This window comes from Polistes fuscatus, unplaced genomic scaffold (genome assembly GCF_010416935.1).
Source record: "Polistes fuscatus isolate 324 unplaced genomic scaffold, CU_Pfus_HIC Scaffold3, whole genome shotgun sequence".
NCBI lineage: Eukaryota > Metazoa > Arthropoda > Insecta > Hymenoptera > Vespidae > Polistes > Polistes fuscatus.
This window is the reverse complement of record NW_025113107.1, coordinates 7,044,883-7,069,014: the sequence shown is the minus strand read 5'-3', so window position 1 is coordinate 7,069,014 and position 24,132 is coordinate 7,044,883. Positions and strand designations below refer to the sequence as shown.

The following is a 24,132-nucleotide window of genomic DNA, read 5'->3' as shown; positions in this document are numbered from 1 at the left end:
CTTCTCTTTATCATTTTTTTTTCTTCTCCTGTTTTTCTTCTTTATTTTTATCGTTTTGTTTTTTTTAATACCAATCCCCCAATGACATCGAAACTTCTTTTCCTATATATAGGATCTGTAATTATTTTATTCATAATTTATTATTAATTAGGTATACTACTTTACACGCACTTTACTTTAGTTTTACTCACAATATTTACTAACGCGTAGAAGATATAATTTAATTTATATTGCTACTACAAGGGCGGATGTGTAGGCCAAGCCTATTTTAGGTGGAACGACTTAATGCAATTTATTCCTTTCGCTCCGCGTTTGTCTTCTCTACTCTTGCAATCTTCGTTCCTGCCGCTTTTCTTGCCTACCTCTTCTTCTTCTTCATCTTCTTCTTCTTCTTCTTCTTCTTTCCACTAGTTATGCATCGACTTCTCTCTACTCGTTGGATATAATTTCCTTTCTTACTCTTTCTCTTTCTTTCTCGTTCGGAATACAAATATACATTTATATACGTAGTAGTAATAGTAGTAGTAGTAGCAATAGTAGTAGTAGTAGTAGCAGTAGTATTTAGGAGTATCTTGCTATGCTCTCTCTCTCTCTCTTTCTCTCTTTCTCTCTCTCTTCTCTTCTGCTAAAGTAGCGATCTCCAATTTTTGGCCCCCCCCTCACACCCTTCCTCTTCCCACTCTCATCAGTATGGCGGAGCAGCCATCTTCTTGTCGCTGCCCTCGTCACGTATCGTCGAAAGTACACGGTAGTTTCTTCCTTTTTTTGTTTTGTTAGTTTTTTTTTGGTTTTGTTCAAACGATCGTTGTACCCAAACCTCGCACTTATGAGAGAACCTTCTGAAATATATTTTTTTTCTTACAGAAAGGTCTTCTTGCGTCTCGGAGAAGAGAGAAAAAAAGAAGCGCGCGAGAGAGAGAGAGAGAGAGAGAGAAATAGAAGGCCGATTTTCATCAAACGAACGAGCTACGTTCGAGAAAATACGATCGATAACGATTGATCGCATAATATTCGCACCTGGAGTTCTTTGTTCTTAGGCTGTGGTCGATCGTACGACGGCGGTAGAACTCTATAGTAGTGGTGGTGCACGCGTAGGGTGGTCAAAGGAAGGTCGTAAGAAACAAGGAAATCATGAGAAATCGCGCCTTGATTCTACAAATCGATATATCGCGAAATCACGACTAATACACGTGTGTAATACGACGCCCGTCTCGTGTTGTTTCGTGTCGCGTCACGTTTATCGTGGCTCGGACGCGAGCGTGAATGGCATTAGCAAATAATGGAATACGAAAGAAGCCATACGAGACGTCGACGAGGTATTTCATTATTAATGCGCGTACCTCTATATCGTATCGGTTAGTCGCTGTTAAACGGTAAGTTGAGAAGAACCGATGGCTAATCGTTCGAATTTAAAATATATACCAAACGTATCAACAATAAGTACCATTACGCTAGCATAATTTTCCTTCATTAAACCTATTAAACCATTAAATCTCCATCAACCTCCTAATCAAAGACACGAAGTCGTGTTTAAACATATAACAATACATAAACATTGTCAATTCCTTCTTTTCCTAAAATTTGATAAATAACTTTCGGCAATACGAACAACAACGATGACGATGACGACGACGACGACGACGAAAACGACTAGCTGCGGCCCTGTGTCTTTGCTAGAATCCCCTCTACTGAGTTTGAGGCTGCACCTAAAAGCACTATCCCTTCGTTCTGGCGGCCGTTGCAGCGGCATGGCCCTCCCCACCATCATTGCATTCCTCCTATTTGGGTCCCCACCATCGGGTCCGAAAAGTGCAACGGCCTAAATTCACGTAGGGGAAGTTACCAAGGGCCTTGGGCTTCTCCCACCCGTTCTCCGGTGCAACAACCTAATTTCTAGACCCTCTCTCCCTGTCTCCCTGCCCCTCTGTTACCCCCTTTTCCCTCCTCCCCCGTCCCTCGCTTCACCACCTCTTCCATCCTCCTCGTCGTACTCCTCTTCATACTCTTCTCCTTCTCTCTCTCACTTTCTCTCTCTCTCTCTGTTCTGCCACCGCCCGCACGGAATCATCGTGCCTCTTCTACTTAATGCAATCGCTAGTCGGTTTTCGGTGGCGACCCTTTTCCTTTCTCTCTCTTTCTGTCTCTCTTTCTCTATCTTTCTCTCTTATGGCCATTTCCCTTCCCCTCCTCCTCCTCCTCCTCGTGAGTGCGCGCACGCTCGCCTCAGCCTTCTTCTCTGCACTCTCTCTCTACTCTCTACTCTCTACTCTCTACTCTCTACTCTCTACTCTATCTCTCTTTCTCCCTCCTGTCAATCGCTCCTTCTACCCCCCTTCCCCCCTTTCCCCAACCCCCCTTCCAAAAGCCCCTTTTCTTATTCCCTCTCGTCGTCGCGCAATCGTGTCCGCTTACTAGCGACTCGTGGATGCAATACGATGCCATCGTACTACACAACATCGCGGCAAAGTCCCGCTCTCTGCTTATTCTTCTTCTTCTCGAACTCTTCTTTCTTTTTCGCTCTTCATCAGTTTCGTTCATCCTAATGGAAAAAGAATTGACGTTCTCAAATCGTTTATATTTACTATGATAGATTTTTTACTCAGGTTTAAAAAGTAAATATCGGAAAGAAAGTATCGAGCAATTGATTTATATAGTAAATTTAATATCATTTAGTTGCTTATACGTTGCTGATTTCGTTTACGAGATAAAGAGATAGTCCGGATAGGAGGAGGAGGAGAAGGAGGAGGAGAGATTTAGCGCATTGGATCAAAAACGATCGATCCTTTATACCATAAGAATTTCATTCGAGTATGGTTTCTTGATCGTTATGCAATTGAAAAAAAGAAACTGAGCACCGGAGTTGGGGTTCGCTTTCACTGTAAAAAGAGGAGAGAAAATCTACTAGTCTGACGTATTATAATATTTGGTTGAAAATTTGTTAGAAAAAATAACAAAAAAAAAAAAAAGAGAAAACATATAATAATAGAAGATCGAAGAGAAGCGTGGGACTCTTTCTCTAAGACGGTATACACGTATTTAGAGGTATCGAAGTTTTTCGTCGAAATTAACCTAACGACTAGAACGAAAGAAATTGAGAGAAAGAAAGCTACTCCTCGAGGGGTTCATTCGTAGGGGCATGATTAGGCTGTTGAAAAATCGTGCTGGCGTGCAGACCTTTCTAGACATTGTTGCAATCGTAGAAATTGGGATGAAGAAGGATCGTTATCTTCATCTTCTCCTTTCTCCCCTCATTCTCTTTTACATCGATGTTCCAGGCTAGCACGGGAGCTTCGCGAGAGATCGTTCTTCTGAAGAGAGTTAGGTAGATAGATAGGTAGGTAGGTAGGTAGGTAGGTAGGTAGGTAGGTAGATAGATATACGTAACTCCGATCGAAATTTTTCTTCTCCACTTTCCTCTACTTGTCAGCGGCGAGCATGACTTTCGTTCGATTGTTATTTGAAAGAGAAATACTGTGTAGGTATGTACATATATATTCATGTATATATATGTCGATAGGTATGGTAGAGAGATATAAAAAAAAAATAAAAGAAAAAAAGAGAGAAAAAGAATCTTCTCTCAAAGCACTACTCGCACAGACAAGAGAAGAAGAACTCTTGGGTTGGTTCTTGCACGCTTTCGAATTTCACGCGGAAATCGGCCCATTTCGGCGCGCCTCTTTCGTTTTCGAAGGCATTTCACCGTTCGGAATCCTCCTCCTCCTCCTCCTCCTCCTCCCCTTTACCTCTCTCTATCACTATCTCACTTTCTGCCATTTTGCTCCTTCCTACTTCTACTCTCTCTCTCTCTCTTTCTCTCTCTCTTTTTTTCTGTTATTTTTGTTTCTCTCGCCAGAGTGTAATACTATCATCCACCTCTTTCTACACTCGGACAAAACTGTCGTGCCATTCGTTCTCTATGGCGAGAAGGAGAGCCAAGCACGGAGAAGAAGTTTTCTTTCTCATCGCGCGTTCTGCGAGAGGAGGATCAACGGCCGGACAAAAGTTCTTTGAGCCGAGGACCACCTGCCCGCGGATACAAGCCGCCTCGGTCCACCCCTCCCTCGCCATCTCTACTACATGCCACCCCTCTTCTTGTATTGGCATCGGTGTATTGCCCCTTCGGTTGACTTGGATTAGCCACTTAGAACCCAAACTTGTTCCCTGCCGATCCCGGGAAAATGTCTAAGGGAACGCCCGATAACTATGGCGGTTTTAACTTCTAGAACTATTCTATTTAGATTTCATTTTGTACTTTTTAATTGTCTCTTGAACGTTTTTTTTAATTCATTTAAATCGATCTTCTATATTTTACTTTGGAAAATAATCAAACTAGGTTTATGTACGTGCTAGTAATTATTACGATTAATTTGTAAGTTGTTAAAAATTAATCTTATGTTTTATATTATAATATAAATAATTATAATATAAAAAACAAATTTTTATATAAATTCTTTTCCATACTTTTATCGTAAATATGCGCTTGAAACATTTACTATTATAGAATATTAAATAAAAAAGTGTAAATTTGTTTAACAAACTTTAATGGATAAAAACTAATAAAAGTCAGGTTTGAAGATTTTAATGCAATAACCTAACGTACGGATATAAAATTTGTAAAGAAAAAATTCGTGATAACCATGTATAGTTGATGTGTTAGTTTGCGCGTAAGAGTACACACACATATACACACACACGCTTCTACAATTCAACGTACAAGACGCTTGCCACTGCTTGCATGAGACGTTTGCATGCTCTTGTCGGGGTAGGCTCGTTCGTTGCGTGCGCATTGCGTGCACGAAGCAAGTCGAGCATAGGATGCCGAAACTTTATTTCCAGAATGTTTGATTTGAGAAAGAAATAGCCGTGACTCGTTCGCCCGAAAGGTTTTTGCCTCCCGTAAACTACGCCTAATTTAAGAGGTTCTTGAACTTGCTTGCAGTGAACGAGTAAAAAAGAAAGATAAAAAGAGAAAGAGAGAACACAAAACTCTTTCAGCTTCGACGAAATTTCAATCTTTTCATCCGAAAATTCTCTTTCGCCGTGAGAAACCAAGCGGTTATGTTTATTTGGATTGTAACTATTTTTCCAATGTTTTTTTCATTTTTATATTCGATCGTGAATTTATTCGGTGGAATGAAACGACCGGTTTACCAGAGAAGGTAAATTAGACCCGTAAGAGTTCGTAGAAGAAAAATAAGAAGAATAATAAGAAGAAAAAGAAGTGGTAGAGGCAGAAGGAAAAGAAGAAGAGGAAGGGGAAGAAAAAAAATGGGAGAACAACGACGTGGTGCTTTGACGAGCGAAACCGCGAGCAAAAGGAACTACACGGAAGCGTGAATACGATTCTCCTGGACTTACCCGTGAATTCTCTCGAGCTAAGAATTTTGGCTTGGCCCGGGTTTTGGTCCGGTCACGGCTTCGTGAATCCGCTCTGACTTTTTCCACTCTTCCTGACGAACGATTGTTTCGTTGCATCCTGCCGCCTTGCACTCTCCCACAAAAGTTTGGGAACGGAACAACGAGTCCTTCTCGTACTTTTCGCCGATTCCTATCTTCAAGTTGAACGGATAAGGTGTGAACAGCCAATAAGAGAACTCCTTTTTATTCTACTAAGGATATCTGATGAGTTTATTTCTTAATTTTTCTTCTTCTTTTCTTCTCTTTTATTTATGTCATTTAGATCGACGATCAATTAATTCGATTTGTGCAATTGCTTTGTTACCAAATTGTATTCAAGAAACTTCTCTAAAGATCTAAAACAGTTTTTTATCTGTGTTTTATCGCGAATTCGATTTATAAAAAGATAAGATTTTTCAAATTGTTAAGAACGGATAGCAACGAATAAACGAACGAACTTTAGATCATAATAATCCGTCCTATCGCATTTTTTGAGATATGCTCGTCTGAACAATAGATTCGATATATTATACGAAACTAAACTCTCTGGGGGAATATCTACGTCGCGATAAAGTGACCGCTAATTGTCATCTAGAAAATCGCAGATAATAATACACGTTCTGGTTGGTTGATGAAAGCGTAAGAAATCGTACCGTACGATGACCCTCCAAATACGGTATATCCGGGATTTATATCCTTCCTAACTTCGTCAATTCAATCCTTATGGTTGACGGTTAGCTTCGTATTATATATAGCGACGACTATTTGGAAAAAGAAAAGCTAAATGTTTCGAAAAAATCTTTGAGATATAATAGTATATCGTTTTTTACACATACAGTCCAATAAATTATTGAATGCGTCCCGATATAAAGTCTTAAGTTTTTATTAAATATACATGTATAGTAAATTATTAGCACAAAATTTGTGCTTAACAAACGTCGTATGCGACCCGAGACAATTTGTTATTTTTAAATGTGAACAAAGAAAGCGAAATAAATTTGAAAATAGAAAAACTCTGCCATAAACGATCCAAACGAATGAAACATTAGAACATATGGGCGGAGTGAGGAGATGTATGAATTCTTCTTCATTAATATGATCGTTCGAAACAGTACTTTATAGAAAATTTTGTTTTACGAATGCGTATAGATTTTTACAAAAAAAAAAAAGAAAAAAAAATTAAAAAAGAACACGACATGGATAAAATCAAGCAGCGATTGCAGCAACAACAACAACCGGTAGAGTAGTTACCACTACTAAAACGAAATCGCAATATATGTGTCACGCGTTTGGGTTGATCCGTCTCGCTTCGGGGAATATTGTGTTCCGATTGGCTGTTCCGTCGGAAATCGCGGATGATAAATATTAATTATTTTTGTTTACCTCTCGACCGTGCGGCGTAGCATTAATAACATTTCGATCTTGCTCTATCCATTTTGCGGCGTTGCTCTTCTATCCCAGGCAGCCCCGGCCGGCCAGGAGCAAGACTACGGGCCGGGTGGTAACAAACGAATTTGTTAGTTCATGCCGTTTGGTCTCGCTCTGCAAAAACATTGGAACAACGGGTTCGGATCCTTCCTCCTACTCATTTCCAACAGCGTTTTCAACCTATCTGCGCAAGAGAGAGAGAGAGAGAGATATATAGAGCGAGAGAAATGAGGGGTAGGCGAGGGGGGAGGATGGTAACAGTCGCACAATGATCGTCGCGCGAATACGTAATTTTCGCAAACAAAGTAGTCGTGCAAATAATAAAACGCGCGTGTTTACCTTGACCGATGTGTTCCGCGAGCTCAACGAATTTAATTGCAATATCGACTAGGGTATATGCATAACCCGAACGACGAAATTCGGTTTTAGGCATTCGCTCTTCCACCTACCCTCTATTTCTCTTTCTCTCTCTTTCTGTTTCTCTCTCCCTCTCCCTCTGTATCTCTCTTTCTCTCCCTCTTTCTCCCCCTCAGACCCTATCTCTCTTTCTGTCTCTCTAGTCGCATTCGTATCGAGGGTGATGCGGATAAAATCGTCGGCATCGAATGCCGAATTCGCAGCAGGGGTTCGGCGCAACCCAGGCTAATCCGCTGAGCTCGATCGCTGGATGATTATAATGGTTGTTGTCTGCTTTCGATCTTTCCAAGATTCCTACAGGTATGAGAATATAATGTTAATGAAAGAGAGTAATTAACGATCAACGTACTCCGTTACTCGATACATTACTGTTATCGGTTTGCGGATTTTTCAAAAATTCATGAACACCAATTCAAACGAGTATTTTTCGAGATCCTTTTTTTTCTTTTTCTTTCTCTTCTTTCCATTAGAACAAGTTTACACGAATTCTCTAACGAATTTTCTGACGAAATCAGGAATTGTTTATTATCTAATTTCGAGTGTAATGTTCGCGAGTTTAGCGAACGAAAGTAGACGAGGGTGGAGGGTAATAAAAGGTATATCTTGATGCGGTCGGTTCCGCGCGTACCAAGGTCTACGAATTTCATTGTAACACGGACGCTCACAATTAGAGGCTCGCGTGCGTCCTGCAGAAAGAGAAAAGGAAGGCTCGCATTCTCGCCGTTGAAGAAACCGGTGAAAGGAAGTCGAAGGATGGAAAAGGCGAGGGACAAGTTTGCGATAACTTTCGACTTGGCTGGACACCCCGAAACTTTTTCTTCTTCTTCTTCTTCTTATTCTTCTTCTTTTTCTTTCTTTTATTTCACAATGTAGATCAATCTTTGTTCAAACGAGAAATAAAGATGTTTCTTCCTTCAATCGTTGCGAATTTTTAGCTATCGAGTATTCCGCGTCATACACTTTTACGATCGTTTTGCTGTTACTTGCAAATAATACCTTATCTCGTATATTCTATATTTAAGTTCAATGCCAAGTGGTAAGAAACTTTCATTACGCCAAGAGTCGTGGCGATTATCGTAGCGATGATCAGCCACGTTATTCGACTTTGTTCGTTGTTTTTAAATAAATACAAGAAAGAACAACAGAATACATCTATAGACAAAACTCGGATTTCTCTGATTCGAGTACCTCAAGAGAAACTCAACTATGTTTTGTTGACACTTGGGAAATTCCAAGTATGCGCTGTATGCTTTATGTCATGACCACTAGCAGATGCATACGCGCTTTTCTTCGTGTCTATTGAAAAATTCTATGCATCCTCGAGCAGCAAAGGAAACGTAGAAACGTGTTCTAATGTTCACCGAGCTTTCACCCTCACCTTTCCCCACCCATTCCATACTTTAGACGACCGTAGTTGTTATGTACGAGTCCCAACTCGCGTTATCCCGATTTACAATATGAAAACGTGCATCCTTGTGTCTGGCCCTTCGGTATTTACGAATTTACTGAAAATAAAAATAAAAGCGTCGTTTGTGAAGTAGATCGTTAAAAGTAAACGTACGTGTATGTACATTGCATATATATATATATATATATATATATATATATAGGTATAACACACATATGCTTATACGTATGTATAGTAAATGAGTTCTCAAAGCGTTCAATCGTTGCTTTTCGAGAGGAAAATACCGTGTTGTTAACGATAAAGTAACGATAAATTGATATTAACATTATAATCGAGCGTCAGGAATCGAGAGTATTGTCGTGATCGTGTGACAACGATTACTAAATACGAATTTCCATAGTCAGCTCGATTTGCATTACAAGCTATCATCCTGGTCGTACCTTTTTATTTATAAATACGAACTGCCGTGGGGCGTTCCATTTTGAAGGCGCTCGTTTTCGAAGTGTAACGATCTTGTACATAAACGAGAACGTAGATGCATTGTAAATACGTTAAGCCAGCACGAAGTGCGTTTACATCGAATTCACGGTTAGAGATGGGATATGTCCTAATTATAATTATCTTTTACTGGTCACTTGTATAATTAATACATATACGTATGTACGAATACGCAGAGGGTTTGTTTGCATAACGGACATGTTACACACGTAATAGCATATTTAACGAAAGCCTTTTGACGAAATTCGTAACGATGCGCAGAATAACTTTACCTTTGGTTGCACTTGGAAAACAAAATGTATAAAGAAAAGAAAGGGAGAAGTGATCCCCATATTCTCGAACGATCAGATAGTCGAAAGTAGAGCAAAGTTGATCGCGATTATAACACCAAGAGACTATCGTGCGAAAATATCTGCTCCTTTTGGAAATAAATGAAAATCCTTTGAGAAAGGAAAAACATGCTCAACTCTCAGCCATTTCTGAAATAACTTTACGAGAAGATAGAATAGATTTAAATATTTAATCAAAATCTAATAAATAAACGTATTTAAAAGTAGTATGTCTCGTCGTTTATATACCAAGGTCTCTCTCTCTCTCTTTTTCTCTTTCTCTCATGAATTTGCAATCATCATGACCCGAATTCTTCTTTCATGAACCACGAATATTTGTGTTATAATAAAATGCTCGAAGTTGTTTATTATTTTGCAATTTACTTATTGTTTAGCAAATTTTCGACACGCTTTGATGAATACGCGGAATCGTTGCAGAGTTCCTATGTATTAAATAATAAATTCAACGAGTATATTGATTAAAAAAGTCACGAACGCGAGTTTTTTTGTCGACAATGAACAATCGCAAATCGTTTTAGAATGGAAACGATAACCCCTTTCTTTCGAAGTAAACGCGTCAAATCATCGAATGATCGTTTTTCGCGTAGAAACGATAATGAATTATATCACGTAATTATGCGAACAAAATCTAATAAGATTTCAACGGCCTTATAGGATTACCATCTCTCGATTCCCAATAATAAACGAAAAATAAATAAAAAATATAGAGAAATTGAGAGAGATCAAAATGTTGTAGAAAATAATATTTCGTATTATTAATATCTGTAGATATCCTTGCATATGGACGCAAGGACAGGTGTTCGACTGTTGATGTAAGTTTAACGTATGCACCGTTCCTCCCGTCGTCCGTTCTAAAACGAAAATCGCGAAAGCTATCTGGTTTTTCTGGTGAAAGTAGCTTTATCGCCGCGAGAAATCTCAGGATAAATCGCCGCGTGAATATTCGCGTCGCATTCGACTGCGTTTAAAAACGTGTATAGTGAAAAACACTCGGTTACGAGCACCCTTTTACGTTTGGATGAAATTCTCTTTTGGGGCCGAAAATAAACGAGTAGTAAAAATGAAAATTTTACTTCTTATTAGCATCCTTCGACTTGTAATACGTTATTTAGACTCGTTTTCGTACCAAAAGAAAAAAAAAATAAATATCTTGTAAAATGTATATATACGTATATAATGTATATATATATATATACGTCTCAATACACAAGTATTTTTAATATATACATACGGAGGCGAATTTATATACATATGTTATTTATGCAATGGTGCCGCGAAATCTGCAAACGAGTCTAAAAATCGCATAGCCTCTATGGACCTTGCTTCGCCGATTTCATAACCAACCGTCTTGCGTCATCGAGCAAAACACTTCGATCGACAATTCCGAACGATCACGTTGACCTCGAAGAGTTTGCTGGTCCGTTTGCTGATCGACCACACCTCGCTTCTCTAATCTGTATCATTTCAATGTTTTAAATATTATTATTCTATCTATATTCAATAACGACAGATAAATTTCTCTAGTTTTCGAATACCCATCATCAGTCTTTGTCAAACATAGAAATTTCATTTTCTACTTTAATTACCAATAAAATAAGAAAAGGTAAATATCACCAAAATACGATCGAACGATTAACTGTTACCGAAAGATATTTCGCAAAATATATCCGATTTTATTTACGTAAGATGAAAAATAAGTACAAATGAGGTAAAATAATGATTAATTATTTTATAGACAAGAAAATTAGCTCGATATAGATATTTCATAATCACGATAACAAAAAACAGACTGTTTTTAAGAAATGTATTGTGAAAGATCTGATATTGTAAATGAGTACATATAAGATGAGTATAAGGAAACAGATCAAGTTTTTACACGTGATTAATTCATATATTTATTTCCATAAGAAAAGCAAGGAGAGAGTATTCATAATAATCATAAGAATCAACTTCGATCTTTAATATATGTGTATAAATATATATATATATATATTTATTCGGCGTTTCCGCATGCAACGGGCTGCGTCGTCGTTAGCATCGACGTCGGTTATACATACGTGTAGTTTTGGTCGGACATCCGGTACCGCTTTCGCCGGTGAATTTATTTATTATTTCGGAGCTTCGTGGGCCGTGCAAGTACATATGCATACTTGTATGTATGTATGTATGTGTATACGTTCGTATGCCATTGCATGGCTGACGGGCTCCCGGCAAAACTCTTGCCTCGAATCACGAACGGACGGGGACGCACTTCCGCTTCTTCATTATGCGTTAGAACGAACCCGCATATAATTGGAAGGTAACGCACCGAATTAGGGACCAGGCTGCTCCTTTTATCGAGCAAATTGTAGGAACGCGAGAAGCGCTTCCTGCTTTCTCGCATTAGGCGTCCATTTTATTTCATTTTTCGGCTTATTCTTCTTCTCTCTTCTTTTCTTTACTCTTGTTATTTCCTCGTTTATTAATCATGAATTTAAACGCTATTTCGAAATATTTCGCGTTCATGAATTTGAGATTATTGTAAGATTTTGTTCGCAGAAAGTTTAATGGCCTTTAAGGTATACAAAACTCACGATACGAAGCACGATATACGATATACGTAAAAAAAGATGATAGTAACAAGTTGTCATTCGAGGTTTATAATATAATAAAAGATAAAAGAACAAAAATATAAAAGTGAATCTATCTGGATGAATATTCTTCATCATGCATATATGTTACCAGAAAAGTGGGAAATTCAGGCAATGTTAGCAATTCCCAGACATTGCCCTCAATGCAAAGCGTTTTTTGACAACGTAACAAATGTATTCATGTCTCTCTCATATTTCCTAAATATTCTGCAGAATAACAAATGAGAAACCGATAAAGTAAAAAAACAGATATGAAACATTTCGTTTTAAACCCGCTTAATTTTCGATACGATGAGAAACAAAAGATACAGATTTTCCATGGTTATCTCTATGAATATCGGTATAAACGTAATATAATCTTCTACTACAATAAATAACAATGGGCCCTATATAATATCACACCGGCATAAAGTAAGTTTCAATGCCTACAAGTGTGCGCATAGTATAACGGCACGCACAGTCTCAAAAACCCGCTCCATGTTCGCTTTTCTGTGTGTTGAATTTGGGGGGGTGATTGTGTATGTGTGTGTGCTTGTTGCCCGATAATGTATTCTTTTCAATATTGTCTAAATAGCATTTGGTATTCTCTAGAATATCTAAGTATTATGTCCAATGCCTAGGAAAAGTCCGTAACAATTCTTCTGTTTCCTACGTTGTCAAAAAACGTCGGGGAATTGCTAACATTACCTGAATTTTTCCCTATTCCGGTAACATATATATATATTATATATATATATATTATATTATTATATATATATATATATATATATTATATAATATATATATAATATAATAATATATTATTATATTATATAATATATTAATATATAACATATATAATATATATATTATATATATTATATATATATATATATATATGTTAGAAAATATGCATGATTTAATAAATGATTTTTTTTCTTTAACTTATCCTGGTTTCCTCGTCTTCGATAATGTATAATATTGCATATTGATTAAGTTAAGGTTAATCGATTTTATAATGATCGATTTTCTTCGAGCAAGTTTTAAAAGAAAGGTTCTTAGTTTTGATTATCCTCTAATAATAAGTTTCTCCTATAGTTATTTTTATTAGACGGGTCAGAATGAATGAACACAACAAGATCATCTGTAAAATTCAAATGATTCTCTACGAGTAGATATCGTTTGTGGTCAGATTGAATTTCTACCGATACGACTAGTTATTTGAAATCCACCTGTCTATCTCTCTATATATGGTGGACGATCTGTGATTCGTTCGAATTGTAGTTGCACAACAAAACTGGTACACGAATAAAATGTAAAATAATGTTGACAGATATCTATTTGGATTCTTTTATTCTTCGAAAAAAAAAATAAAAAAATAAAGGATGAAATTCGACGAGCTAATTGAACGGTAGCTGAAATATTTCAAACGATTATTGTTTTTTCATTTTGTAAACAAATGAGATTAGATGTCGAGAAAAATGTGCAGTGAATGTCACTTAAAGTCGTACCCCATTACTCTTACTAGATTTTTGCTTGATAATTATTGATATATCGTATTTAAGATAAAGCTAATCTAGAAATAAATACGTTAGTAAATCTTTATTAAATATTTAACGAGTTTAACTTGAAAGCAATATTCCTAATAAGTGAATTAAACAAATACGAAAGTACTGTACAAAATACGTTCGTACCGTAAAATTGTACACTTATACCACTATGTATGATTTTTAATGACGAACATGTACTATATATTATTCTTATATTTGCTTAATTCATTAATTGAAAATATCGCTTTCAAGTTAAACTCGTTAAATATATAATAAAAATATATTAACGTATTTATTTCTATATTGGCTTAATCCGAGATACACTATACCAATAGTTTTCTAGTAAATGTAACGGTATACGATTTTTTAATGACATTTAATGTATGTATATTATCTATCTGTTGGTTGCAACAGAACGCCGATTGTTTCATCGAGTTTCGACGAGTTCCTCGTTGAAGAAGATATCGTCCGTCGGAGATATATCGTCAGCGTAATTGAAACTCTAGGAAACGTTCACACGGTTGCCTAAGACGTTTCTATGTACGCTGCATTCTAGGCGGATGACGCATCTATAATGCTTGCGACCAGTTCGTCCTTTCTTTGTTCGACGAATACTGCAAATCGGTGCAACTTTGCTCTCTCTCTCTCTCTCTCTTTCGAAGTGGTTTTTACATATAAAAAACGATGTCGTCATCTCATCCAATGTTTTACAAATTCAATGCAAAGATTTCGAAATAATCGCGTTTACGTCAAAAAACGTATCTTGCAATTTTTAAATAATGATAAATAAATTGTTGATTCCTATCGGAGTGGATTGACAAATTTTTAAACGTATTAATCCGGCCTGTAATAATCTAAAAAAGAAAAAAACTTCGGAGTTAATAATTTCGAAATGAAATATTCGATATTTAAAATTATCTACAAACATTTTGCACACTTAAAAAGTTTTGTCTTATTCTGTATGCGTTTACATACATATAAGTGTGTATACTTATAAGTATGTATAGTTACGTTTAAAAATTCTCTCGACAATAATAACCATGCTTGGCAATCGATTTTCTACAAGAGTTGCTAATAGAATAACTTTTTTCCAAATGTTGGTAGTTCCTTTTACGTAAACAGGTCACCGACGCAGGGAAGAATTTATCGACCAGCAGCAACCAACCGATGAAGCGAGTAACGTTCTACGACCGATTCGAACCGACTCTTCCCCCTGTGAACCTCACGAGCGTACATATTTCTCAAAGTAATGCTATTTTCCGTATCCGGGAAACGTTGTCTTCGAAGAGCGAAAAATATAACGTCTAGAATTTTATATCTTATCTTTAACGATAATTTGAAAATGAAATTCTTGAAAAAAAAAAAAAAAGTAATAAGTATTTAGATATTTTAAAATATTGTTTTAAATCTATTATAAACTTATGACGTTGCATTGATACGTAATAACATCGTGTTTATAGAATTTTAAAGATGTTTTTTTTAGAAGATCGACAAATTTTTAACGCATCGGATTATCTAACACCGTCGGTGTAGCGTGACTATAGTACGCACGAATGGGTGGTAGGTGTGTTGAGAGGTCCGAGTACGGTGGGGAAGAGAAGCGACATAGGTCCTCAGGGTCAGGGTGGCCAGCTTTCGTGGACGGGGGGAGAAAAATGGGGAGAAAGAGAAGGTTCAGAGGGTTGAAAAGAGACGGACGAGTCCTTGGAACGGGATGGAGCACAAGGAAGGGCCAGCGAGCCAGGTTTTCGAGAAGCCTGCTGCAGGGAGAGAGAGAGAGAGAGAAAGAGAGTGAGAGCGCGAGAAGGGGAGAGAGGGTGTTCCTTCAGAAGGTGAACGTCCAAGGGGGCAACCTGTTCGGGGTTCATGGCCCTCGCACGAATAGCAAACGTGCAGGGAGCCGTCCTGTCCAATCTGCTAGCGAGACTCGTGCAAAAGGGCCACAGCTTCTTCTTCTTCTTCTTCTTCTTCTTCTTCTTCTTCTTCTTCTTCTTCTTCATCATCGTTTTCTTCTTCTTCTTCTTCTTCTTCTCCTTCGTCTTTGGCATGAGTTCTCGTACGAAATGAAAGATAATTAGATCGATGATCCAAGAACTCTTGAATTCTAATTTAACGAACATGTGTATCTATTTTGTTTTTATAATGAAGACAAAAATAATTAATTCCACGAATAGATGATTTAATCGAATGAAAAGAAGTAGTCCGTTAGAAACTTGAATCTTTACGTTAAATAAAATGGGATAGGCGTCAGCCTACGGTTATTTATCTCTCTTTCTCTTTCTCTCTCTCTGTTTCTTTTTTTTCCCCGACGAATTCACTTCCTACAAGGATGACTTAAGTCGACATCGTCGTATTGGTCGGTCGACGTGAAACATAAAAGAGCGGTACTGCAGCAGCGGTAGTGGCAGCGGCAGCAGCAGCAGCAGCAGTAGTGGTAGCTTCAGCAGCAACAGCAGCACGAAGCACATTTCTTTTCGACGGGTGGAAGGTACGAAAGAGGGAACCAGTTTTCGAGCGTATACTCGCGTCTCGATTATATACCTTCTGTCCTGGTCCTGGTCCTCCTCTATGTCTCGCACTTCTTGCCAAGAAGAATTCTACTTTATTATCCAATTACAAATTTTGGGAAGATTTATTTATAGAGATAATATATAGGAGAAAGTGCAGTCGAATGTTGAGATGCCATTCCACCGATGTCGATGATGACAACGATTGTAAAATGACAATGATAGGTTGTTAAAATTGTGTTGGTATATTGCGATGTTTTTGTTTTTTTTTCCTTTTTTTTTTTTTCTTTTTTTTTACTATCGGGACAACATCGGAGCAAGGTTTATAACTCATTCCCGTCAGGATGAAAGTAAGTAGCCGGGGAAAAGGATCACCGGTCTCGGCGAAGAAGCTGTGTTTAGCTACCGATCGGCTTCGGTTCTCCTTCAGGTCAAAGATCCCACCTCACCTACATAGAGTGCAAGAGAAAGAGGACCAACCATTCCGAGAGGGAAGAGTATATACCTTGCGAAAAAAGATGGCCGTTTTCGTGCATCCTCTCTAGAAGAAGCGTGTACATATACATATAGTAGTATACATACAAGTTTTCACACATACTTGGCACATATCGACATCTCTACGTAGTCGACGTGGCACCCTGGACTCCTCTGTGTGACGTAATCGCCATGCTGTTAATCGGCGATGTTTTAAGTGAGCCGTTTAAATACTTTCACGCGATATTACGTTTTCATTACGTAGATACGCATATACGATCCGTATATGGAATTAATTGGTAATCCCAAATGTTTCCTTTGATTTGTTGCTTCGTTTGTCCTTCTTGTTTTTTTTTTCTTCTTTTAATGTTTATTTGAGAGGAGACTTTTATCATTTTCATTTTCTAACACAATTTATATTCTATGTACGGTAAAATGCATTTGTATCATATAAGCTAAGAAAAATATCCACCTCGCGGTATCGCTTGCAGAGGTCATTAGACAAGAAACATCGACAACTGCGACTTTATAATCTTATCTCCCGGACGGTTTAGTCATACCACAAATAGGTTTGCACGAAGCCAACCGATAGGATAAATTCTGGATAATCTTGTTATAACTCAAAATTCGTCTATATAAATAAATGAATACGAATTCGTTTGGAACTTTATATTTGCGGAAAAAAGGAAAAAAGATAACCGATCGAGTCTAAAGAAGAGTCTTCGCGATCGTTATTTCGATAAAGATCGCGATGCTATGAAAAAGTTTTGCATGTGATCGAAACGAATTTTGGTTAGCGGTAATACGAGACTTCATGCCAAAGATATTTTAAACTCGTCGGCCGGGGATATTGGTATCCTTTTACCCATCGTGAAACCGCAGGAAAGTCGATGGGTACGCAAAGATTCGTTTTGGTAGGAGAAATAATCGGGGTGTTATTCAGCGTTTTTTAAAAAAGGAACCTTTGGAAAAGATCATTTCAAATTTAAAGTCATCCCCTTATGTTGAAAGTAAAGAACTAATGATGATAATAATAGCTAATTAACAGAAAGAAAAAAAGAAAACATAGCTTATAGAGAAATAATTAGCTTAAAGCATCTTATTTTGGTATCGATACAATGTCGAAGTCAACACGTTAAGCGATCGTAGGTTATTGCGACTGCACTGTTTTTATATCGAAAAAACAAAGTGTATGTATGTATGTGTGTGTATGTATGTATTTACGTATGTAACAAATTTTGTTACGATAAGGTAGACGAAAATTCGCTGATCGCGCGAGAAACAGCCTTCGGATGGACGTAACGACGCGATATAAAATCATTTCTTTGGGCTTGGTGCTGGTTCTCGCGCGTTAGATCACGAACGCGAACCGATAAGCCATCAAACGAAGGAGAGATAAAAGCGACGTGGTATGCGAGTTCGAAAGTTTGTCGGAATAATAACGGTCGAGTCGAAGAAAAACGATCGAAAGGAGACCTCGTTGTAAACGAGGTATCTTCGCGAATAAGTCAAACGAGAACGTGCTTATCTGGCAATTACATGGACGGATCATGCGCTCGCGCGTATATGATCACTCGCACACACACGCACACACACATATGTATAAATATATATGTATACATACATGAACGTCAAGAAATTTGACCTGCTCGAAGGAGAGTTACTCGCTAACGCGATCGATATTCCGTAAATCGATTCTTTTTTAATTCCCTTATGTTATTTGCTTTTTCTTTTTCTCTTGTAGTTTTCGATTTCTCTTATATCGTCATTTATATTATACTTACTTATTTAGATCTATATACGTGAGTAATAAAATTGAGGAAACGTAAACTTAAGGAAAAGGGATAAAAGGAACGATCGACGACACAAATTCCTTTCGTTTACGGTTTTCACATCGGAAAACAGGGAAGTAGTAACGACTGACTCCTTGACGTTTCGTACGATACAAAGAAAAACGAAAGTGTTTTACGAACGGATATATGACTATCCTTCGGCGTCTTTCGCCCGAGCTATAGCAAAATAGTAACCCAAGGTCATAGTTTCGCAAGACGATGGAACGTAACGAAAATACGTGTTGGTTAAATTCTTTTTAAACTGCGAATGACGATATATATATATTATAATAATAATAATAATAATAATAATAATGTGCGAAGATGCACGTCGCGGACGAATAGCAACATTCTTTTTTATTCTCTATCTCTTATTTTGAAAAGAATTAATTTTTTTCCTCCACGAAAAGAAAGAAAATAAAAAAAATAAAAAAGAAGACGAGAAATAAAGCAAATCGAACGAATCGTCGAAAGAAATCGTCGTGAATTGGCACTATTGTAAAACTGATAAGAATTTATCGATATGAAAATAAAACAAAACATATACATATGTATATGAAAACATAGAAAGAAAGAAAGAAAGAAAGAAAAAAAGGAAAAATATAAAGAGAGACTAATAAATTATATCGCACAAATTTTAAATAATTAGATAGCATTATAAGTATGTATGTACGTATGTAAGTATGTATATTGATCGTGAGATCGACGCGATTCTTCGATTAAACGTCGAAGGACACGAATCTGCATCCGTGAGTCTCATTATCATTATCGCTTTAGATCTAGAGATACATTCGCCCGCGTCAACGAAGAAGAAAAGATAAACACCTTGCACTGTGTTGACACAGATGCATCAGAATTATAAGTGACATTAAAAGATACCCGTTTATAGATTACGAGGCCGATAATTTAGCGAGTGGCAAGAGGAGGAAGGAAGTCAAGCGGACGGCTAGCGGACGGCCGACGGCGCAAAAAAATATCGCGCCTCGTCCTTACTAATAGCTGCTATGGTTGACTAATTGAATGACGTACGCGAGCAACGTTGTCTTTTTCTCTCTCTCTCTCTCTCTCTTTCTTTCTTTGTCTCCGTCTCTGTTTTTTAGCGCACCCATTATACGAATACGAGCATCTGAGTTTTCGATGATCCTTTCGATCGATTTTCTTTTCTAATTCGTTAGAAAAAAAGAAAGATAAGAAGATTAATTTGCTAGGAATGAAACAAAACAAGAGAAAACTTTCGTATCTCTTGGAAGGCGTTAGAGTCACGGTCATGTAAGGAGAGTGTCGCGTGAGGTAAGAGAAAGGATAAGAAATATTGAAAGAAAGAAAGAAAGAAAGAAAGAGAGAGGACTCGCGTTTCGCGGGCACCGCAAACGACAGAAAAATCGGCGCGGCTAGCTTCGGCGCAGCTAACTGTACATAAGTTTGGCTATGCACGGGCTAAACGTTGTGAGGGGGAGAAGGGAAGGGTATAGTGGGTGGGGACGAGAAAGAAGGGTGGCGAGCAAGCGGAGGGAAAGAGGTGAATGTTGAAAAGAGAAAGAGAAAGAAAAAGAGAGAAAAAATGAGAGAGAGATAGATAGAGTCAAACGAAACTACCGAGCAGGAGAGGAGAGATGGCAGGTGGGGAGACGCAGGAGGATGGACGTTTGAAGGAAGGAAGGAAGGAAGGGAGGAGAAAGAGAGATAGAGCAAAGTACGCGGCGCGCGCGCGTCCGTTGTAGAATAAGAGGAAAGAAGGAAGAGGAAAGAGAAATTAGAGAGAGAAAGAGAGAGAGAGATAGGGTTGTGCCGGTGGTGGTGGCGATGGTGGGGCCAAAGAATTGGCGAGGACCAGGCAGGCAAACAAGCAAGCAAGCAAGCAGGCAAGCAAGCAAGCAAGCAAGCAGGCAGAGAAGGCAGGCAGAACAGGCAAGCACAGGCAGAACAGGCAAGCAAAGCAGGCCCGAAGCGGTGGTGGTGGCGGAGGCGGTGTACGGAGGGGTGAAGCCGCCCCTCTCGCGAGTAGTAGACTCGAGAGGGGGGACTTAGCCCCACTACTCTTTTGCGCGAGGTTCCTATGAATTTTGCGACACTCGATAAAAAGTGGTTCCACGAGGTTAACATTTCGGTAACTATACCCTCGCGCGTTGCTCACGCACGCACTCTCCGGCACGCATACACGTTTACGCGCACGCCCTGCTGCTGCTCCTACCACCACACGCTACCACTATTATTATTACTGCTACTACTACTACTACTACACTACTACTACTACTACTATTACTTCTACTACTACTCTACTACTACTACTACTACTACTACACTAGTAGTACTACCACTATTATTATTATTACTGCTACTACTACTACTACACTACTACTACTACTACTATTACTTCTACTACTACTCTACTACTACTACTACTACTACTACTACTACTACTACTACTACTACATTATTACTACTACTACTATTATTACTACTACTACTCCACAACTAATACTATTATAAAGCTACTGTGCGAAAAAGGGAGAAAGAAGAGTAAAGGACCGTGGTACGCGCGTATACATACGTACATCCATCATCCACGTGTGCATGTTCGGTTAAAGGAGAGCGATATAAGAACGAAGGAGAGAGTAAAAGAGTACAAGAGACAGAGAAAGAGAAAGAGAGAAATTTTGCCGTGCGATAGAAAGAGGCACAAACACATATACACACTCATAAGCGATCGAAGAGAGCGAGAGAGGGACAGGAAGAGTGAGAAGAAGAAAAAAGGGGGAGAAAGAGTGAGAAAGAAAGCGAGCCGGGAGGGCGGCGAGAAGAAGAGGGGTGCGGGGTGTCGGTGGTGAGGAGGAGGAAGAGGAGGTGGAGGAGGAGGTTGAGAAGTAGGAGGAGGAGGAAGAGGGGAACGGGCGGGAGGCAGAGAGTGAGAGAAAAAGAGAGGGAGAAAGATAGGCGCGCACGTACACGCTGGCTTCACGCGTACATGCACGCGCGCACGCACGCACACCACGAGGTTGCCGAAAAAACTGCACGGGAGAGGCGCAGCAACGGGCAAACCGAACCGCGCGCGAATCAAGTGCTTTGGCCAGTCGCGTTCCCAATCACTCTACGACTAGGTAGTCCCCCGGTGTGTGTCCCAAAGGCGACAGCAGCTGGTCCCTCCTCGCTCTCTCGTCGGTGGTGTCATCTCGCTAAGATAGAACCACCAACTGCTTACAACTAGCCGGTCCTAGCCGGCCCCCTCGTTTGCGCGTCGTGCTCGTATTCCCGCGTGTACCGCGGAAATTCAACGAAGAATATCAGGAACCAAGAAAAAGAAGACTGAAAGAGAGAGAGGAAGAAATAAAGAAGAAACACGGGAACGGGGATCGAAGAAATTAAAAATAATATTATTTGATCGGTTTGTCCTTTGATCTCGATTAAGTTTTATTTACGTTAGTTATTCTAATCGTGGTCACACGTTCGCGAGAGTTCAGAGAAAAGAGTGCCGAAGGATACCGCGTGTTGTACCGTCTATCGCCAATCAGTAAACCAACCAAACCTTTTCGTCGTCGTTGTCGTCGTTGTTGTCGTCGTCGTCGTCGTCGTTGTCGTCGTTGTCGTCGTTGTCGTCGTTGTCGTCGTCGTCGTCGTCACCGTCCTTGCGTTCCGTCACGTTCCGTCATACGGACCCTCCAACAAAGAAACAAGAAAGAAGAAGAAGAAGGGAAAAAAAGAGAGTAACGTCGTTCTTCGTACGGAAGGAACATCCTCTTTCCCGCGTACGTTCCTTCCGTGTACGCGCGGTGTGCGTTACGTTCGCATGTAGTACACGAGGTCGGTGTTTCTCTCTCTCTCTCTCTCTTTTTCTCTCTCTCTTTCTCTTTCTCTCTCTCTCTCGCGTCTTTCATCGTCCCTTTAAACGATACAACAAGTAATCTTCCGGAAGGTGGACAAGAAGGAAGGAAGGAATTTTCGAGGATAGAAAAAACTGCAAGGAAAGAAGAAGAAGAAGAAGAAGAAGAGGAAAAATAAAAAATAACGTGTCGCGTTAACGAGTGATAAGAGAAAACAAAAAAAAGGAAAAAGAAAGGTAAGAAAATAAAAAAAAAAATATATATACAGGAAAAAGAGAGAGTTGGTGAATTAACGTGTGTAATAACGTCATCGTGGTACGAGGAAACGGGATAACCGGGACGGAATTCTCGTAATCTCGTGGTGAAAAAGTTAAACCGTCCACCGTTTTGCACGAGGATGGACGTACGTTCGGCCTCGAGAATATCCTCGGGACCGTACAAGAGCGCGAATCGCGGCTACGTGGCATAGAAAAGCGCCCGTCAAAATACGCTCTGTCTTCGCGTTGTAGTCGAAAAGAACCGGGCCGGAGGAGGGGGAGGAGGAAGGAGGAGGCAGCGGTGGAGGCGGCGGCGGCGGTGGAGGAGGAGGAGGAGGACGAGGCGGAGGAGGAGGAGGAGGACGAGGAGGAAGAGGAAAAAGAAGAAGAAGAAGAAAAAGAAGAAGAAGAAGAATAAAAAGAGGAGACGAAGAAGACGAGGAAACGCCGTGGTATCGTCGTGCATCGTCGTCGTCGTCGTCGTCGTCGTCGTCGTCGAACGACGGCCGAACGACGGTTTCAGCGGCGTCGTCGCCGAGGAGGTGAAAAAGAAGAGAATAAGAAGGAAGAAGAAGAAGAAGAAGAAGAAGAGGAACAAGGACACACCGGGCTGTGCTAGAAGCAGCCACGCACTTTGCTTCGCGTTTGACGATCAAGGTACGTGTTCGTGGCCGGCCGCGAGAGAGTGCCGCTGGCCTTCGCTCGTTTGCATCGACTTTACGAGAGAGTACGAGAGCGAGAGATCGACGTGCGCGCGCGCGAGCACGACAATTTTCTCTCTTTCTCTCCCTCTCTCTCTCTCTCTTTCTTCTTTTCTTTCTTTCTGTCTATCTATATTTCTTCTTTTCTCTCTCTCTGTCTTCTTTGCTTTCATCACTCACATGCTCCGAATGAAAGAGAGAATCGTCGAATCGTACCGAGTGGTGGTGATGTAGCAGCCGGTGACGAATGCACGAGAGCTTACGCGCCGCGAGAGCTTACGAATGACGTGCATGTGCTCTCTTCTGATACGTGTGCATGCGCGTACACCCTCTTTCCCTCTCTCCCTCGCACTCTCTTCTCAAGGTGCAGCAAGTTCACGTGCAACGCTTATGTTACAGAAGGTACTCGCGCGTCCGTTAGTTTCTCTTACGCGCTTATTCGTTCTCTTTCTCTCTCACTCTCTCTTTCCTTAGTACTTACGTCGTTCACGGTCTCTATACCTATCTCTTTTTCTCCTTCTCTTTTCATCGCACGAAAATACTGGTTTTCTTCGTCTATTGTATGCCGCGTACGTTAGAAGTGTCGAGACCTTTATTGGCTAGACAAGCGCTAGACGAGCGCTAGACGAAAGCAATACCAGACGTTAGACAGATTGGGAAATGACGTAATCCGTCTGTGAGAGGCACGATCCTTTTGTCGCTTATTCGCGAACCACCGTATACTCTTTTCTCTCTCTCTCTTTCTTTTCCCCTCGTTCTCTCATTCTTTCTCTGTTTCTTGCCAACACGTTGTTTGCTTCCTATCCCCACCACCATCTAATTCTGGGACACAGACGGATTCCTTTTCTTCCTTTTCTTCCTTTCGACTCGCGTGACGTAAAATCGA

General features: G+C 39.6%; 2 long non-coding RNA genes across 2 annotated transcripts in view; both read right to left on the bottom strand.

The window, feature by feature from the left end:
- LOC122520279 overlaps positions 1-501 on the bottom strand; it is a 33,697-nt gene extending 33,196 nt beyond the window's left edge. The window contains exons 1-2 of the long non-coding RNA XR_006304499.1: positions 192-501; positions 1-115 (exon numbers count right to left, since the gene is read on the bottom strand). The exon at positions 1-115 is cut by the window's left edge and continues 563 nt beyond it. This is a non-coding gene — a long non-coding RNA (uncharacterized LOC122520279). The remainder of the gene's footprint in view (positions 116-191) is intronic.
- A 104-nt stretch (positions 502-605) lies between these two features.
- LOC122520280 lies at positions 606-24,132 on the bottom strand. The gene is made up of 5 exons (XR_006304500.1): positions 23,427-24,132; positions 6,781-6,939; positions 5,359-5,552; positions 2,413-2,539; positions 606-839 (listed from the first exon to the last, which is right to left on the bottom strand). It is a non-coding gene; the product is annotated as an uncharacterized LOC122520280 (long non-coding RNA).